The sequence below is a fragment of the Ranitomeya imitator genome, chromosome 10 (genome assembly GCF_032444005.1).
Source record: "Ranitomeya imitator isolate aRanImi1 chromosome 10, aRanImi1.pri, whole genome shotgun sequence".
In the NCBI taxonomy this organism is placed as follows: Eukaryota; Metazoa; Chordata; class Amphibia; order Anura; family Dendrobatidae; genus Ranitomeya; species Ranitomeya imitator.
The window spans coordinates 22,813,996-22,822,000 of record NC_091291.1 but is presented as its reverse complement, the minus strand read 5'-3'; positions in this window follow the sequence as shown (position 1 = coordinate 22,822,000).

The following is an 8,005-nucleotide window of genomic DNA, read 5'->3' as shown; positions in this document are numbered from 1 at the left end:
AGTGTAAGAAATGTGTATGAAGCGGCGACACCTAGTGGACACATAGTGCAATGGCGCCATTTATAATTTTTAACTTTTTTTTTTTTAAACCTCTCTTCTTTAGATTTTTTTTTTAATTCAAGGGGTTAATTCTTCTTATGGGTCAGTTCTTGCTTCCTATTGTGTCGTCTTGCTCTCAGAGTGATCATAAAGGCGCCATTGCTTGCAATGTGGAATATTCCTGCTCTGTCTGCCATAAAAACCTATTGGAAAAATAATTGCCCCCCCATAATTAGGGGTCTTTACAAAAATCCATCGGAAAAGTAATTGCGCCCCATAATTAGGGGTCTTTACCTTCTTTCTGTAGCGTATATACCGGTCGCCCCGGGCCCCGAGCTCGGAGGGGGCCCATCCAGAGCTATGCTACTGTACTGTATCGGCGCGCACATCAGTTACACTGCGACAAAACAAGGAGACATGATCTCCCTGCTCTACCACCCGGCCGCTATGGGGCCCCTGAGCAGGCGGGGCCTCCCACCTGTTATTGCAGGTTCAACAGCATTACACTCTCTCTCACATCATCCCCCTCTCAGCATCTGATGTCACCGAAGCCGACACCAACAGGGGTCGCAATGACGTCACTACTCGGCGCCTGCTGTCTGGAGATGTGCAGGCGCTCAGAGCAGCAGAGGAACCAGGAGGAAGAGAGGTGAATATTTATTGTTTTTGTGAGGCTGTATTATACTATAGAGTCTGCCTATGGGGGGGTGCATTATACTATGTAGTCTGCCTATAGGGGTGCATTATAGTATAGAGTCTGCCTATGGGTGCTGCATTATAGAGTCTGCCTATGGGTGCTGCATTATACTATAGAGTCTGCCTATGGGTGCTGCATTATACTATAGAGTCTGCCTATGGGGGTGCGTTATAATATAGAGTCTGCCTATGGGGGGTGCATTATACTATAGAGTCTGCCTATGGGTGCTGCATTATACTATAGAGTCTGCCTATGGTTGCTGTATTATACTATAGAGTCTGCCTATGGGGGGGTGCATTATACTATTGAGTCTGCCTATGGGGGGTGCATTATACTATAGAGTCTGCCTATGGGTGCTGCATTATACTATAGAGTCTGCCTATGGGGGTGCATTATACTATAGAGTTTGCCTACGGGGGGTGCATTATACTATAGAGTCTGCCTATGCGGGTGCATTATACTATAGAGTCTGCCTATGGGGGGTGCATTATACTATAGAGTCTGCCTATGCGGTGCATTATACTATAGAGTCTACCTATGGTGGGTGCATTATACTATAGAGTCTGCCTATGCGAGTGCATTATACTATAGAGTCTGCCTATGCGGGTGCATTATACTATAGAGTCTGCCTATGCGGGTGCATTATACTATAGAGTCTGCCTATGGTGGGTGCATTATACTATAGAGTCTGCCTATGCGGGTGCATTATACTATAGAGTCTGCCTATGGGGGTGCAATATAGTATAGAGTTTGTCTATGGGTGCTGCATTATACTATAGAGTCTGCCTATGGGCGCTGCATTATACTATAGAGTCTGCCTATGGGGGTGCATTATACTATAGAGCGTGCCTATGGGGGTGCATTATACTATAGAGTCTGCCTATGCGGGTGCATTATACTATAGAGTCTGCCTATGCGGGTGCATTATACTATAGAGTCTGCCTATGCGGGTGCATTATACTATAGAGTCTGCCTATGGGGGTACATTATACAATAGAGTCTGCCTATAGGGGTGCATTATAGTATAGAGTCTGCCTATGGGTGCTGCATTATAGTATAGAGTCTGCCTATGGGTGCTGCATTATACTATAGAGTCTGCCTATGGGTGCTGCATTATACTATAGAGTCTGCCTATGGGGGTGCATTATACTATAGAGTCTGCCTATGGGTGCTGCATTATACTATAGAGTCTGCCTATGGGTGCTGCATTATACTATAGAGTCTGCCTATGGGGGCTGCATTATACTATAGAGTCTGCCTATGCGGGTGCATTATACTATAGATTCTGCCTATGGGTGCTGCATTATACTATAGAGTCTGCCTATGGGTGCTGCATTATACTATAGAGTCTATTTATGCGGGTGCATTATACTATAGAGTCTGCCCATGGGGGAGCATTAAACTATAGTCTGCCTTTGGGGGTGCATTATACTATAGAGTCTGCCTATGGGGGTGCATTATACTATAGATTCTGCCTATGGGTGCTGCATTATACTATAGAGTCTGCCTATGGGGGTGCATTATACTATAGAGTCTGCCTATGGGGGTGCATTATACTATAGAGTCTGCCTATGCGGGTGCATTATACTATAGATTCTGCCTATGGGTGCTGCATTATACTATAGAGTCTGCCTATGGGTGCTGCATTATACTATAGAGTCTGCTTATGCGGGTGCATTATACTATAGAGTCTGCCCATGGGAGAGCATTATACTATAGTCTGCCTTTGGGGGTGCATTATACTATAGAGTCTGCCTATGGGGGTGCATTATACTATAGAGTCTGCCTATGGGGGAGCATTATACTATAGAGTCTGCCTATGGGGGTGCATTATACTATAGAGTATAGCGGTAAGTCACCATCTGTAACTGTGCTGTGATCTCTTATATGTTCTGCAGGGCTGGTATCTACCACTGACCATATGGCGGTAATATCCATGTTGGAGATTATCTTCAGTAACAGCGCGGTCATCTGCTGAGGTTCTCCTCCATTATTAGGGTGCGTCACCCATTTGTAATCAAGGTTACCTGGTTAGGGGCCCACTCAGAATCTTCGTCCCCCTGAACCAAATCCCTAGCTACGCCTCTGCCTTCTCCCAATACAGAGACCTGAATTTGAAACTACTGAAGGCTTTGGGTCCAATACCCCTATACCCCCACTATGGATGACCTCTCATGGCACTGATTTGCATAACGGGACACCTGCACAGTCAGAATTTTTAAGAACAGACTTGTATTATTATTTTTTCCCCATAGATTGGAGCTATTGGCGGCTTTCCTTACATTTAAAGGGAATTTCTAGATTTATCAACATCATCTCAAAATTCTGTAATTAAGAAATTTGAAGTTTATAAAACGTATTTTTGGCATCGCCAAGTTGACGTACAAAAAAACTTGTAAAAGTATGTCAAAACAAGCATGAACGGAAAGTGAGGCAGCTGTGAAGTGCAACCAATCAGCGAGCTTCTATCATTTTCCAAAGGGCGCAGAGAAATGAGAGCTGGAATGTGATTGGTGGATATCATCGCAGTAGTGTAATGGGCGGGTGACGCATTTAGTATTAGTAGCCTTTGCTATATTATAGCCTCCGCCTCGGCTTCTCACATTCCAAAAAAGAAAGAGAATCCCTGCATGAACATGAACAGGGGGTGTCCAAATTTTTGTGCGGTGCTGTATACAATCCACCAGCTCGCTGTATACAATAAGAAGACAAATGGCTGCCAGGAACCAGAGGACGGACTGAAATCCAACTTGTCGTGATTTCATCAACCAGTTCCCAAATCCTTAGTTTATCTGTGGAGGGACATTGCTTATTTTAGGATTTTAGAAATTTGGGGATTTTTATTTCTGCTTTTTCTTAGTACCTGTGAATGCAGGTAAAGTGCGGCAGTCCAGACAGGACTTGTATTAATTATTCCAAAATGTGCAAGTTAAAGCAAAAATCTATTACAACTTTTTGAATAACTTTTTTTTTTTAAATGTTGTTTTGGTTTTCTTTTTCCGCTAGAACAGGCAGGCAGCACGGACGGGGGGGGGGGTCAATGTCACGGATTACCCATCTGGGGGGCGGTCACCCCAATTTCTTCTATAACTGTGTACGTACGGCTAAAAAGTTCCATTGTTCTAAAAAAATTAAAATCTTTGTTATTCGTCTTTTATTCTTCAATTTCGCCCTTTAATTCCTTAACCCCTCTGTGACCTTAGACGTACTATCCCGTCGAGGTGCCCTGGGCCTATCTGACCCTGGACGGGATCGTACGTCATAGCGATCGGCAGCGCTCACGGGGGGAGCGCCGCCGATCGCGGCCGGGTGTCAGCTGCTTATCGCAGCTGACATCCGGCACTATGTGCCAGGAGTGGTCACGGACCGCCCCCGGCACATTAACCCCTGGCACACCGCGATCAAAGATGATCGCGATGTGCCGGCGGTGCAGGGAAGCATCGCGCAGGGAGGGGGCTCCCTGCGGGCTTCCCTGAGCCCCCCGCAGCAACGCGATGTGATCGCGTTGCTGCGAGGGTCTTACCTCCCTCCCTGGCTGCTCCAGACCTGGATCCAAGATGGCCGTGGATCCGGGTCCTGCAGGGAGGGAGGTGGCTTCACAGAGCCTGCTTAGAGCAGGTACTGTGAAGCAGCCTGCACTGCTCTCAGATCGGTGATCTGACAGAGTGCTGTGCACACTGTCAGATCACCGATCTGTGATGTCCCCCCTGGGACAAAGTAAAAAAGTTTTAAAAAAATTTTTCCAAATGTGTAAAAAAAAATTAAAAAAAATATTCCTAAATAATGAAAAAAAAAAAATATTATTCTCATAAATACATTTCTTCATCTAAATAATAATAAAAAAAACAATAAAAGTGCACATATTTAGTATCGCCGCGTCCGTAACGGCCCGACCTATAAAACTAGCCCACTAGTTAACCCCTTCAGTAAACACCGTAAGAAAAGAAAGAAAAAAAACACGAGGCAAAAAACAACGCTTTATTATCATACCGCCGAACAAAAAGTGGAATAACACGCGATCAAAAGGACAGATATAACTAACCATGGTACCGGTAAAAGCGACATCTTGTCCCGCAAAAAACGAGCCGCCATACAGCATCATCAGCAAAAAAATAAAAAAGTTATAGTCCTGAGAATAAAGCGATGCAAAAATAATTATTTTTTCTGTAAAATAGTTTTTATCGTATAAAAGCGCCAAAACATAAAAAAATGATATAAATGAGGTGTCGCTGTAATCGCACTGACCCGAAGAATAAAACTGCTTTATCAATTTTACCAAAAGCGGAACAGTATAAACGCCTCCCCCAAAAGAAATTCATGAATAGCTGGTTTTTGGTCATTCTTCCTCACAAAAATCGGAATAAAAAGCGATCAAAAAATGTCACGTGCCCGAAAATGTTACCAATGAAAACGTCAACTCGTCCCACAAAAAACAAGACCTCACATGACTCTGTGGACCAAAATATGGAAAAATTATAGCTCTCAAAATGTGGTAACGCAAAAAATATTTTTTTGCAATAAAAAGCGTCTTTCAGTGTGTGACGGCTGCCAATCATAAAAATCCGATATAAAAACCCGCTATAAAAGTAAATCAAACCCCCCTTCATCACCCCCTTAGTTAGGGAAAAATAAAAAAAATGTATTTATTTCCATTTTCCCATTAGGGCTAGGGTTAGAGTAAGGGCTAGGGTTAGGGCTAGGGTTAGGGCTAGGGTTAGGTTTAGGGTTAGGCCAACCGTTAGGGTTAGGGTTGGGGCTAGGTTAAGGCTACAGTTAGGGTTGGGGCTAAAGTTAGGGTTGGGGTTAGGGCTAGGGTTAGGTTTAGGGTTAGGCTAACCGTTAGGGCTAGGGTTAGGGTTGGGGCTAGGTTAAGGCTACAGTTAGGGTTGGGGCTAAAGTTAGGGTTGGGGTTAGGGCTAGGGTTAGGGCTAGGGTTAGCTTTAGGGTTAGGGTTAGGGCTACAGTTTGGGTTGGGGCTAAAGTTACAGTTAGGGTTTAGATTACATTTACGGTTGGGAATAGGGTTGGGATTAGGGTTAGGGGTGTGTCAGGGTTAGAGGTGTGGTTAGGGTTACTGTTGGGATTAGGGTTAGGGATGTGTTTGGATTAGGGTTTCAGTTATAATTGTGGGGTCTCCACTGTTTAGGCACATCAGGGGCTCTCCAAACGCGACATGGCGTCCGATCTCAATTCCAGCCAATTCTGCGTTGAAAAAGTAAAACAGTGCTCCTTCCCTTCCGAGCTCTCCTGTGTGCTCAAACAGGGGTTTACCCCAACATATGGGGTATCAGCGTACTCAGGACAAATAGGACAACAACTTTTGGGGTCCAATTTCTCCTGTTACCCTTGGGAAAATACAAAACTGGGGGCTAAAAAATAATTTTTGTGGGAAAACAAAAAGATTTTTTATTTTCACGGCTCTGCGTTATAAACTGTATTGAAACATTTGGGGGTTCAAAGTTCTCACAACACATCTAGATAAGTTTGTGGGGGGGTCTAGTTTCCAATATGGGGTCACTTGTGGGGGGTTTCTACTGTTCAGGTACATCAGGGGCTCTGCAAACGCAATGTGACACCTGCAGACCATTCCATCTAAAGGTACCTTCACACATAACGATATTGTTAACGATATCGTTGCTTTTTGTGACGTAGCAACAATATCGTTAATGAAATCGTTATGTGTGACAGCGACCAACGATCAGGCCCCTGCTGGGAGATCGTTGGTCGCTGAATAAAGTCCAGAACTTTATTTCGTCGCTGGACTCCTCCTGACATCGCTGGATCGGCGTGTGTGACACCGATCCAGCGATGTCTTCACTGGTAACCAGGGTAAATATCGGGTAACTAAGCGCAGGGCCGCGCTTAGTAACCCGATGTTTACCCTGGTTACCATCCTAAAAGTAAAAAAAAAAAAACACTAGATACTTACCTACAGCTGTCTGTCCTCCAGCGCTGCGCTCTGCACTCCTCCTGTACTGGGTGTAAGCGTCGGTCAGCCGAAAAGCAGAGCGGTGACGTCACCGCTCTGCTTTCCGGCCGCTGCGCTCACACAGACAGTACAGGAGGAGTGCAGAGCACAGCGCTGGAGGACAGACAGCTGTAGGTAAGTATCTAGTGTTTGTTTTTTTTTTACTTTTAGCATGGTAACCAGGGTAAACATCGGGTTACTAAGCGCGGCCCTGCGCTTAGTTACCCGATGTTTACCCTGGTTACCGGCATCGTTGGTCGCTGGAGAGCGGTCTGTGTGACAGCTCTCCAGCGACCAAACAGCGACGCTGCAGCGATCCGGATCGTTGTCGGTATCGCTGCAGCGTCGCTTAATGTGAAGGGGCCTTAAGTCTGCATTCCAAATGATGCTCCTTCCCTTCCGAGCCCTCCCATGCGCCCAAACGGTGGTTCCCCCCCACATATCGGGTATCAGCGTACTCAGGACAAATTGGACAACAACATTTAGGGTCCAATTTCTCCTGCTACCCTTGGAAAAATACAAAACTGGGGGCTAAAATATAATTTTTGTGGAAAAAAATATTTTTTATTTGCACGGCTCTGCGTTATAAACTGTAGTGAAATACTTGAAGGTTCAAAGCTGTCACAACACATCTAGATGAGTTCCTTAGGGGGTCTACTTTCCAAAATGGTGTCACTTGTGGGGGGTTTCTACTGTTTAGGTACATTAGGGGCTCTGCAAACGCAATGTGACGCCTGCAGACCTTTCCATCTAAGTCTGCATTCCAAATGGCGCTCCTTCCCTTCCGAGCTCTCCCATGCGCCCAAACGGTGGTTCCCCCCCACATATGGGGTATCAGCGTACTCAGGACAAATTGGACAACAACTTTTGGGGTCCAATTTCTCCTGTTACCCTAGGGAAAATACAAAACTGGGGGCTAAAAATAATTTTTGTGGGAAAAAAATTGTTTTATTTTTATGGCTCTGCATTATAAACTTCTCTGAAGCCCTTGGTGGGTCAAAGTGCTCACCACACATCTAGATAAGTTCCTTAGGGGGTCTACTTTCCAAAATGTTGTCACTTGTGGGGGGTTTCAATGTTTAGGCACATCAGTGGCTCTCCAAATGCAACATGGCGTCCCATCTCAATTCCTGTCAATTTTGGCATGAAAAGTCAAACGGTGCTCCTTCCCTTCCGAGCTCTACCATGTGCCCAAACAATGGTTTACCCCCACATATAGGGTATCAGCGTACTCAGGACAAATTGTACAACAACTTTTGAGGTCCAATTTCTTCTCTTGCCCTTGGAAAAATAAATAATTG